Genomic DNA, 13,078 nt, shown 5'->3' with positions numbered 1-13,078 from the left:
TCTATCCATTTGGAAAAAATAAAGAAATGTAAGTCTCTACATAAAAATTAATTTCTTTTGGGATATACTCCTTTGAATCATATGGTTCAAAATGGAGCTGCTAATTTCTTGCAGAATCATTCCCCAGACACCACTAATTAATTGGTCAAATGTAGAGCAAAGCTGGGCTAACCCTAGTAGCCACCACAAGCTTGTCCAGGGAACAGCATCTGGCTCACACTGAGTCAACCAGAGCCCTTCCTGGGAAGTTCTAAGTTGAAAAGAGAAAAAAGAGAGGCATTGAGTCCAGTCCTTCACAAGGGTATAGGTAAGAAGATGTGAGCACAGGAGCTGTAATCGGCCTACATGTTTATACGACATACTTAAATCCTCCATTGTTTTGAATCCTCCTCACATTCTGTCTCACTTGCTTCCTCTCTTCTTCCTTCAGAGTCAAATTACCTCTACTTCCTTTTGTCACATAGCATTTTATGCACTTCTCTGTCTGAGCACTTACCAAACTGTTTTGAGTTATCAGTTTACTTTTCATTCCTACAACCAACACTTTTTATTAACAGGGACTATTTTGGGAATGAGGGCTACACCACTGTTGAAATCTGTCTCATGCCTGGAGCAGCCTATAGGCTGAGGAGAAGTGGAGTGGTTAGACTACATGCCTGAGAGGCAGGCTGCCTGGGTTTCAATTTACTGTTGAGCAGTTCTGTGACTTCAGTAAGATACATAAATTCTCTGAGCTTGAATGCCTTCATCGGCAAAGTGAAGCTCATGAGAAGAGTTGTGAGAATTAAAGGGGTTCACAAATGTTTGGGATCACACCTGGCATCTGCAGATCAAGGATGGTTTCTTTCACCTCTTTATGATCAGTGCTCAGCAGAGTATCTGGCACACAGGATTTATTTCAATATATACTTGTCAAATGAACAAATTTTGTGGCTTTGGTAGGCTGCAAAAGAGTCAAAAAAAAAAAAAAAAACTCCAGCTGTTCTTGCCTGGTTCCCAAGGATAATGAAGGACAAATCAAATGAACAAATTTTGTGGCTTTACCAAAAAAAAAAAGTTACACAAATCCCAGCCACCTTGTGGAGGGATAGTAAGGCTTCAGGAGCATGGTTTTCTGTGCTCAGGGGTTTGTATTCAGCTCTCCCTGCGGCCCCCACCACTGTGTCCCTCACAGCACAGAAGTACAAGGCAGAGTCACTCCCTAGAACAGATGGTTTCTTCAGGTGGAAAGAGGTTTGGCTCTTGTTAAATTCAGCCTCAAAACCATAGTTGCCTTTAACCAAGGTGTCCCCTCCGATGTATTTCAGAAGGAACTGGAGACCTTGATTGCCATGCTGGACATACCAGAAAAGATAAGGGCTCCTCGAAACTGAATAGGTGCACTTCACAGTCACTGGATCCCCTTCTGCGACACGGGACCTCAGCTTCTGGCTGAGTCACCGACTGAGCTCTCAGCCCACCTGTAAAGTAACGCACATCAGTGAAGCTTCTGAAAAAGAACGTAAGCGGGTAATACAAGTGGAAAACGGGAAGGGAATATCACTCACTGAGTGTAAACAGAATCCCAAGTGTCCAGATGTGTGCAGAGGCCATGGTTCAAGCTGGGCTGGATGGGGCTCTTTTGCAGCTCACCTTTGCTGGAGATATGGCACCACCCCAGAGACTATGTTCTCCACGAGCACAGCGTTTTACAAATGCCCCCTGGTGCTTCCTGGCACCTGTATCTTCTCTCAGTAGAGCAAGCTCTTCCCTCAGTCCTCCGTGAGAAGCAAGACTGCAGCACCTCCTGCACTCAAGACAAACCGCACAGTGCAGCGCCCCCTAGAGCCCACTTAGAATCAGGAGACTTTCTAGAGACTTTCTAGCAGCTGAGCTGCTTGGAGAAGGCAATGGCAACCCACTCCAGTACTCTTGCCTGGAGCTGAGCCTGGTAGGCTTGTCCAGGGAAAAAAGAGTCGGACACGACTGAGTGACTTTTCAGCGGTATGCATTCTAGAAGGAAATGAATCCCAGCCAGTGTTCTGCCTGGAGAATCCAATGCAGGACCTGACTCAGGTCCCTCCATCTTGTGTCAGGAAGATCCTGCAGCAGCTCAGAGGAAATGACAACTGGTGACTCAGCAGTAAAGATTCCGCCAGCCAATGCAGGAGACTTCGGTTCCATCTTGGGTCAGGAAGATCCTCCGGAGGAGGAAATGACAACCCACTCCAGTATTCTTGCCTGGAAAATTCCATGGACAGAGGAGCCTGGCTGGTTACAGTCCATGGAGTCACAAAGAGTCAGACACACTGACACACACACACACACACACACCCCTGGAGCTTCCAGGTCTTATCACAGGACCAGTCCTCTGGATGTCTACATTTTCCATTGGTGTTCAAGGAGAAGAATCAGGGCTGTGTGAACCAAAGTGGGAAAAAATTCATCCTGAGTGGTTTAAATGGTTTATGCTCTCTCAAGATAATACAGGGACAGAAAGAAGGGAAAAGCATATTTTGATAGGATGGGGAAATAAATAGAAAAAAGAAAGGAAAGCATAGCATTGAATGGAGAGAGAAAGAAAAGTGAGAGAAAAGAAAAAACAAAATAAAGGAAAATAGTAAGGCAAGAGAAGATGAATGGTAAGAATGAGCTTATTTGTCTCTTTAGAAATAATTTAGAGCCGACTTCCAATTAAACCTCTTTGACCACAATATAACTTTTCCTTGGTTAAATCTGTTTTGACCCTCACAATGTATTTAAATAGTCATGAAGAACTTTTCTCTTTAAAATTTTTAGGAGAGAAAGGGGGATGGCGTTATGGCTGCTCTGATGTTAAATCGGACCCCGACCTCTATGATATTTAAATAGTCATACAAGAAGAACTTGAACCTTCTCTTTAAACATTTTTAGAGAGAAAAAAAGAAGGGATGGTGTTATAAACTTGTTATAAATATTTGTCCTATTAAACACTAGGTTTTACAGCTAAAAAACTTCTATGAAGGTTTGCAAAAATAGAAATTTTCCACATAGAGAGACTACTTATCCAAACAGACTTCAGATGAAATACACATGGATTAAAAGTTGATGGTTAACTAAGCTTGAGGTATTATGATGATGACAAAGAGTTCATTTTAAGGGGAAGACAGGCTAAAGTTTTACACTAAAAAATGCCACAGTAGCAGCAGAGTGATTATTCAAAGGAGTCGAACTTAAAGAAAATAAGCAAGTATCAGTATAAAGAAGTTGTTTCTTGATTTTCCTTATTTTTCCTTTAAGTAATATCCAAAGAAACCATACAATTTAGAAAGAGGATAGAAAATCTGTTTGCTTTCAATCAGAAAAAAATGTGGAACATAGCTATTTCTCAAAGCTTTGCTAAGGATCTCATACTTAACTAATTGAAACCTTGACCCTATTATAATGTCTTTCTTTGAAATATGTAAGTTATCTTTAAATAATAATCTTCAAGTCCCAAAGAGGCTTATGATGAATGGGAAAATAGAATAAATTTCTTCTCTTTCTGTCTAGAGTTTAAGTGTTAGTGTTGTATCTTAAAAGGGACTGGCAGTCATCTCCAGAGGAATGATTGGGAAAAGCTTAAAGAAAGGAATATTTTTAAATACATGTGCAGGATTAGGGGAAATCTACAAGACAAGGTAAAGCACCCTGGCACCAACAACAGTAAGAAGGCTTCACCAGTCCTAGGCTTGAAGGGACAGAGGAGGAAGAAATGATCCCAGCCTGGGAGACCTGTAACTGAGGTGGATCCACAGGACCTGTGGATTTCAGCACAGGAAAGGAAAGATCAGCAGAATACAAACAGGCTGACCAGTGTTTCCTGCCAGTGGCTCCCACTGGGCCAAACCCAACTAGAAGCAAAAAAGACAAGTGCATGGAAGTCAGCCTCCTGGGTGTAGAGCAGGATGGAGAGTAGACTTGGAGAGAGAACAGAGAACATCCAGTCCCCTGACATTGGGTTTAGGGTTCCCCTATCAATCAGGCAAAATGTGGGTTTATCCTAAATGTCTGCTCAGGCATATCTATACAGCACTTTGATTGATGTAGCAAGATAAATAAGTCAAAACAATAGTCCAATATAGACTTTGGTGCCATAACTAAATTTTCCAGGTAATTGCCTAATCTCTACTTCTCCTCTCCTATACAGATACAGCATACAAACATGTAGAACTATGCCTAGATACTGCAAGTGACTCATTGTGCTTACCTTCAACTATTTAATAATCAATTCCAAGAGACACAAATGAACTAAACCTTTAAGAGGCTACACATCCAAAGGATTCCTAGGGCATCAACTGAGCTTTCAGAATTGAACAAAATAGACTCACTAGCTATTCTTCTTATGTGCTTTATGAGATTGATGAGGTATTATTCATCAAATGTCTATGTGAGCATAATGTTAAGCCCATTACATTTCTTGACTTATTTTTCCTCCTAATATTTTACAGATGAAAATATTAGGAGTTCAGGAATATTAGATTATTCAAGCCATCCTTAAAGAAACAGAACAAAGATTTTAACCCATACTTTTCTGACTGTAAAAGCATAAATCACATTGAGAATTTCAATTTTGATCATTTACTTTTTTAAAATACCTTACAATATTGGAAAGTAATTTCATTATCCTAATAAAGTTATAGAATCATATTCTTATGTGCCACTTACCTTTAGAGGCTATCTTTTAACTGGGTGTATACCAAATACTGATTTCATATGTATGTGCCACTTCATCAAAGCAGCCCCAAGATCATTGCTTCTAGGAGGTCCTCAGACATTGAAAGAACTGAATGAGCTACTGACCCCAAGAAAACCTTAGCAGCAATGTGGATATGACCAGCAGCAGGCAGAGCAGATCAATCTAGGGACACCTGTAGAACTCTACAAACTAGACTCTCCAATAGTCTGCAAGTGACTCACTGTGCTTACCTTCAACTATTTAATAATGAAATTTTTTTTAGAGTAAATCTCAAAAAAAAAAAAGAAATTTCTATATAAACCTTTAAAGGCTGGAAATCCAACTCTCTCCTGTTTCACCAGTCAACTGAACTTTCAGCTTTCATGATGCAAAAAATACTGACTCAGAAGGGAATGCTTCTTCAGCTGTATTTTCCCTTTATTATTTCAGATTGATGAGGGTTTATATTCATCAAATGTCTATTGTAACCTGACTGTTCATCCATTTGAATGGATGGTGTTACATTTCTTGACTATTTTTTTCCTTTTCCCTAATATTTTAGGATTAAAAAAATATATTTGAGTTCAGGAATATTCAATTATTCAAACCATCCTTAAAGAACATCAAAAGAACAAAGATTTTAACCTCTTATAATTTTCTGAAATGTAAAAGCATAAATAATAAACTTAAAAGCTGAGAATGAAAAAAAGATAATCATTTAAAGACACCATTTAGAATGGTTTTAAATACTCTGTGGGAATGGGAAACAACTAATCTCAAGTAATTTCATTATCCAATAATAAATGTTATATCATCATATTCTTATCTGCATTTCCAGGTTCGAGATGCTTTGGAGAGGCTATCATTTAATCAAATCAAAACCACATGTATACCAAATACTGACTTCATATGTAAATGTGGAGACCTCATCAAAAAAAGCCCCTTCATTTTGCTTCTAGGAGGTCCTCAGACATTGAAAGAAAAATAAAATGAAACTGAAGAATAAAAAAAAAAAAAAAAAAAAAAAATTAGCAGCAATGTGGATATGACCAGCAGCAGGCAGAGCAGATCAATCTAGGGACACCTTGGACAGCTCTGCAGCCCACTGCATTGGACTCTCCATGTTTAGTCTCAGCCCTGCTGGGCATCTTTAGTCTCAGGAGCCTTAGAATAGCTTTCTCAACCAGGAATTTTTTATGATGAGAAGTAAATCTCAAAAAAAAATGGAAATTTCTATATATGTACAAACTTCCAGGATTTGGGAGTACAGGGAATTTTACTCTCCTGTGAATGTTTCACAAGTCACCATCGAACTGAGAGCTTCATGATGCTTTTAACACTGTGCTGTCACTGAGCTCTCTTCTTCATAAATGCTCTCTCATCAGCTGTATTTTCCCCTTCTTTTATTTCATTCTTGTCCCACTTCCCCTTTGGGTAAGAACACCTTTAGTGTTCTACATGTAAGCTGGAAAAAATCTGGTAAGAAGACTAGTTGTTGACAGTTTAAACAATAGAATCAAAACACCAACATAAAAGGTAGGGTTTTCAATATGTCACTCCTCAATGAACTGAAAAGAACTTCCTATATGAACAAAAGGAATTTTCTGTCTCTTCTTGTTTGCCAAAGCAACGAGGGGCCATGTGCTTATTCACCTGTTTGTGGAGCAGCAAGAGCACACGTGCAGAACTCATGGAGAAGATGCACACATGGCTCATACTCAGATATTTCATTTGCTGAAAAGGCAAGATTAACACAGTTTTAAACAAACAATAATCCAAAACAGAATATGCCTAAAGGAGTGGCACAAACATATATCAATTTATATGTCTATACAATTTGGATGTTACTAAAAACAGAGAAAATTCTGAAAAGATGGGAATACCAGACCACCTGACCTGTCTCTTGAGAAATCTGTATGCAGGTCAGGAAGCAACAGTTAGAACTGGACATGGAACAGACTGGTTCCAAATAGGAAAAGGAGTACATCAAGGCTGTATATTGTCACCCTGCTTATTTAACTGATATGCAGAGTACATCATGAGAAACACTGGGCTGGAGGAAGCACAAGCTGGAATCAAGATCTGGGAGAATTATCAATGACCTCAGATATGCAGATGACACCACCCTTATGGCAGAAAGTGAAGAAGAACTAAAGAGCCTCTTGATGAAGGTGAAAGAGAGTGAAAAAATTGGCTTAAAGCTCAACATTCAAAAATTAAGATCATGGCATCCAGTCCCATCACTTCATGGCAAATAGATGTGGAAACAGTGGCTGACTTTATTTTTCTGGGCTCCAAAATCACTACAGATGGAGATTGCAACATGAAATTAAAAGATGCTTACTACTTTAAAGGAAAGTTATGACTAGCCTAGAGAGCATATTAAAAAACAGAGACATTACTTTGTCAACAAAGGTCCGTCTAGTCAAGGCTATGGTTTTTCCAATGGTCATGTATGGATATGAGAGTTGGACTATAAAGAAAGCTGAGTGCCGAAGAATTGATGTTTTTGAACTGTGGTGTTGGAGAAGACTCTTGAGAGTCCCTTGGACTGCAAGGAGATCCAACCAGTCCATCCAAAAGGAGATCAGTCCTGGGTGTTCATTGGAAAGACTGATGCTGAAGCTGAAACTCCAATACTTTGGCCACCTGCTGCAAAGAGCTGACCCATTTGAAAAGACCCTGATGCTGGGAAAGATTGAAGGCAGGAGAAGGGAACAACAGAGGATGAGATGGTTGGATGGCATCACCGACTCAATGGACATGGGTTTGGGTAGACTCCAGCAGTTGGTGATGGACAGGGAGGCCTGGCGTGCTGCAGTTCATGGGATTGCAAAAAGTCAGACACGACTGAATGACTGAACTGAACTGAACTGAAAAGCAGAGAATGGGCTTCCCAGGTGGCGCTAGTGGTAAAGAACTCACCTGCCAATGCAGGAGACATAAGAGACACAGGTTTGATCCCTGTGTCAGGAAGATCCCTGGAGGAGGGCATGGCAACCCTCTCCAGTATTCTTGCCTGGAGAATCCCATGGACAGAAGAGCCTGGCAGGGTACGGTCCTAAGGGTCACAAAGAGTCAACTCAACTGAAGCAACTTAGCATGCACACAAAAGTAGAGAATAGTGGCTAAAGCCTCAAGATCTGGGCTCCTGAATCTGAGATTCTCACATCAAACTTGGATGAGCAATAGAATTTCCAGAGAGACATTTATAGAAAATACAGACTTCTGGGTCCCATCCCTGCAAACTATGATTCAGTTACTCTGGAATGCAGGGGAGAAAAAAATCTACTCTTTTTAACAAAACTCCAGAGACTTCTGATAAAAAAAAAAAAAATCACACTGATCTGTCCTAGGACTTTAGTCTCTAAAGTGGGAAGGAAAGATCTGGGTAAAAAGACAAAGATAATTTAACAAAGATATGGGAAGAATATATTACAACTTATATTGTATGTTTTTAAGTTTAAAAATTGTGGAATAAGATTGAGTTTTACTAATATTTCATATACTAATTGACACTGGCATCCTCACTTAGTGTATATATCAAATTGTAATAAGTAAAATATCCTGAGAGAAGGATTAAGGTTTCAAACTCAGGGCTGTTGGTAGTAGCTATTCACTCATTTGTTCCCTTTCAGCTAATTATACTATCGAATGTTAACTAAAGTACACTTTACAAAATGTGTGTGTAACTCCATGGACTATAGGCCTCCAGGCTCCTCTGTCAATGGAATTTTCCAGGCAAGAATACTGGAGCAGGTTATTATTTCCTACTCCAAGGGATCTTCCTGACCCAGGGATTGAACCCATGTCTCCTGCATTGGCAGGCAGATTCTTTACCACTGAGCCACCTGTGTCTTAAAAAAATTCCCACAAACAGAGTGAAGTTGGCAGATAATATTTAAAATGCAGAAAGCAAGAAGAAAATAGCAGAGTGGACATGACTCTTCCTCTCTGCTATTTTCTTCTTGCTTTCTGCATTTTCATTTTAAATATTATCAGCCAGCTTCATTCTCTTTGCGGGAATTTTTTTTAAGACACAGGTGGTGCAGTGGTAAAGAATCAGCCATTTTACAAGGGAAAGCAAAAATAATCCAGGCATATTTCAAAAGAAACAGATCAAAAGTGTTTCAGTTATCCAAAAGAAAATTTTAAACATGAATTCACAGAACCATTATTGAAACACTCCATAAAAACTTATTTCCCTGTGTACTTTTAGTATATATGGTGCTGTGCTGTGCTGTGCTTATTTACTCAGTCATGTCCAACTCTTTGAGACCCCATGCACTGTAACCCTCCAGGCACCTCTGTCCATGAGGATTCTCCAGGCAAGAGTACTGGTGTTCTGCTCCAGGGAATCTTACCAACCCAGGGACTGAACCCAGGTCTCCTGCATTGCAGGCAGATTCTTTGCCATCTGAGCCACCAGGGAAGCCCAAGAATACTGGAGTGGGTACCCTAACCCTTCTTCAGGGAATCTTCCCAACCCAGGAATCAAACCGGGGTCTCCTGCATTGCAGGCTCATTACAAGCTGGGCTACAAGGGAAGCCCATTGTATATAGTGTTTGGACTCAAATGTTTTTCCTGATAGTGCAAATGGAAAAGCTTGGGGGATGCTGAATTGGGAGTAGGAGGGGAAGCAGTTATTGTTCGTCTTTCTTCCACATCCTGCAAATGCTGTGACCTCTCCTTGTTTCTGTTCAGCTCTTCATGGATGCCCTGCTTCTGTGTACCTCAGAGCACAATAGTAAACCCCTGCATCTGCCGTCTGCACCTGGAGGATGAGCAGTGATGAAGAGAACCTCTCATATGTCATGTTGTAGCGTCCCTGTTGAGAAGGCTTTGAGCCCTTAATGAGGAGTCTTGGTGCAAATCCTGGGAAGTGAAGGTACCAGAGGAAGTCATAAACATTGGATACAGAGTGATTACAGGAAATTTCTGCCACAGCTCCCTCCAAAGAGACCACAGTGGGAGACTGAAATACTTGCTCCTTGCTCTCTGCAACTACAGGAAACAAACAAACAAACAAAAAAAAGTTGTGACTTTGAAATTGAAAACAAATTTTAAAACAAAGGCATATATTTTTCCAAGACCAGATGGTGAAAAGGCTTACTCACCCTTCCAGAGAGAGCTGAGGAGGAGACCCAGCCACACTGCTTCCAGAGTGCTCTGCAAAGCCATGGCCAAAATGCAGCTGGTCTCAGGCCAGTTGCCTCAAGTGTGACACTCACAGGAAGCTGATTATAGGCTGCCTGTTTTGCATTTTCTTCTGTGTCATGACATCATCAGTCAGAATCTGTGAACCAAGAAGAATCACTACAATTCTGAGGCTACTTAATAACTTCATCTGTACTTTGTTCTGAGTAGGGAGTCTTAAAAAAGGAGATGCCCTGGAGGAGGAAATGGCAACCCACTCCAGTATTCTTGCCTGGAAAATCCCATGTACAGAGGAGCCTGGCAGGCTACAAGTCCATGGGGTCACAAAGAGTCAGACAGGACTTAGCAACTGAGCACACACACATCCTCTCAGAGGTCACCACAGCTGTGCATTTAAGAAGGCATTAATCATTTAAGAAGCTTGCTTCCTTCATTAACGGTGCCAGAAAGAGTCTCCAATGATGGGAGGAGACTGATTCATCATTCAAACTAAAGTGATAGGTTCACACAAAAAAGTACACTGAACTTATCACATGTAATATAATGCTATGCTAATATATTAAAAATAATGATCATGAAATCTTAGTGCCCTTGGTAGATGAGCAATGCATATTTTTAAGGCACAAAAATTACAATGTAAATTACAATATTCATCAAAGTTTGACTCTTTGCATCCAAGGTGATCTCTGGAATAAGTATGGAAGGAAAATCTCACTTATATTTTTCTGTAACCAAAAGAAACTGGGTCTAGAAAGACCCAAAATTGCATCTGGAGATGACCTTTTTGGATAGTGAAAGTGAAAGTCACTCAGTCCTGTCCAACTCTTTGTGACCCCATGAACTATACAGTCCATGGAATTCTCCAGGCAAGAATACTGGAGTAGGTAGCCGTTCCCTTCTCCAGGGGGTCTTCCCAACCCAGGGATCGAACACAGGTTTCCCACATTTCAGGCTTTTGGATAGTACCTATCTTCATTTTATAGCCTGAGACTGTCCAGGCTTTTGGATTTTAATACCTATCTTCATTTTATAGCCTTTATCGGAGAAGGCTGTCACCCACTCTGAACTTTGCCTAGAAAATCCCATGGAGGGGAGCCTGGTAGCAGTCCATGTTCTACGGACACAACTGAGGTTTTATTTCATGCATTGAGAAGTCCCAAATGGCACTAATGATTTTTCTTGCCTGGAGAATTTAACAGAAGCCTGGTGGGCTTTACTTGAAAAATTCAAGAGTCGGACAGTTCTGGCCATTCAATTTATAGCAGCATTTATATATATGTGCACCAGCGCCGCCTAGTGGGCTCCATGGGAACTGATGGAAGGTCATGTCCCACGCAGCCTCTGAGACAGTCTTCATAGCTTCTCACAACCTGAAGAGATGTTTTTGCCCTTTGCTTTTCTTCAAATTCCTCTCCTTTATTCAATATCCATAGGGATATGAAGACTATAGAGAGGAAATAATCACCTTCTTAGAAAGCCTTCTGGTTAACAAAAGATGTTCCTCATTCAGGTGAGTGGTTATTTAAAATACACTTCCATAGAGTGGAATGTTTCTTTTCTTCATCCTAAAAAAAATAATAGCAAATGAAACAGCTGACAAAGGATTAATTTCCAAAATATACAAGCAGCTCATACAACTCAATACCAGAAAAACAAACAACCCAATCAAAAAGTAGGAAAAAGACCTAAACAGACATTTTGCCAAAGAAGACATACAGATGGCTAACAAACACATGAAAAGATACTCAACATCACTCATTATTAGAGAAATGCAAATCAAAACCACAATGAGATATCACCTCACACCAGTCAGAATGGCCATCATCAAAAAGTTTACAAACAATAAATGCCGGAGAGGGTGTGGAGAAAAGGGAAAGCTCTTGCACTGTCAGTGGGAATGTAAATTGATACAGCCACTATGGGAGATGGTATGGAGAGTCCTTAAAAAAATAGGAATAAAACCACCATATGACCCAGCAGTCCCACTCCTAGGCATATACTCTGAGGGAACCAAAATTGAAAAAGACACATGCATCCCATTGTTCATTGCAGCACTATTTACAATAGCTAGAACATGGAAGCAACCTAGATGTCCATGAATAGGTGAATGGATAAAGAAGTTGTGGTACACATACACAATGGAAAATTACTCAGCCACAAAAAGGAATGCATTTGAGTCAGTTCTGATGAGGTGGATGGACCTGGAACCTATTATACAGAGTGAAGTAAGTCAGAAAGAGAAAGATAAATATCGTATTCTAATGCATATATATAGAATCTATAAAAATGGTACTGAAGAATTTATTTACAGGGCAGCAGTGGAGAAACAGACATAGAGAACAGACTTATGGACATGGGGAGAGGGGTGGAGAGGGTGAGATGTATGGAAAGAGTAACATGGAAACTCATATTAGCATGTGTAAAATATATAGCCAACAGGAATTTTCTGTATAGCTCAGAAAACTCAAACAGGGCTTCTGTATCAATCTAGAGAGGTGGGATGGGGAGGGACATGGGAGGGAGGTTCAAAAAGGAGGGGATATATGTGTACCTATGGCTGATTCATGTTGTTGTATGGCAGAAACCCACACAAAATTGTAAAAATTTTACAAACAAAAAAATAATTAATTAAAGAAATTTACTTCTTCAGAAAAAAAAAAATAATGATGAGATGATCACTTAGGACTTCTTATTTATATATAGGTATTCCCAGGTGGTGCTAGTGGTAAAGAATCCACCTGCCAATGTAGGAAACATAAAAGATGGGTTCGATCCCTGAGTTGGGAAGATCCCCTGGAGGAGGGCATGGCAACCCACTCCAGTATTCTTGCAGAGGAGCCTGGCAGGCTATGATCCATAGGATGCAAAGAGTCAGACATGACTGAGTGACAAACACTGAAATGACCACAAAAAGCTTCCAAATAAATTACAGAATTTCAGTATGGCTATAAAATTAAAATAGAGGAATAAAAGACAAGTGCACACAGATTCATTTAGTAGAAAACTAATATAGCTACTATGATTAATTAGAGCTCTGAATTTTCTGAGAACTGGAACATAAAAGGTAACACAAAGAAAATACAGTTATACAAATAACTGATTAAGGGTTCAGGCAGCTTCTTCTTTGAAGCCAAGTGGTCTACAGCTATAGATACTCTTTTTAGATTACTGGGTATGTACTTCTGGCTCACAGCTTCTAAATACTGCAAAATGTTTTACCATGGGCTTCCTCCACATTTACCTAT

This window comes from Bos mutus, chromosome 10 (assembly GCF_027580195.1).
Source record: "Bos mutus isolate GX-2022 chromosome 10, NWIPB_WYAK_1.1, whole genome shotgun sequence".
NCBI lineage: Eukaryota > Metazoa > Chordata > Mammalia > Artiodactyla > Bovidae > Bos > Bos mutus.
The sequence above is the reverse complement of the archived record's forward strand: the minus strand, read 5'-3'. Positions refer to the sequence as shown.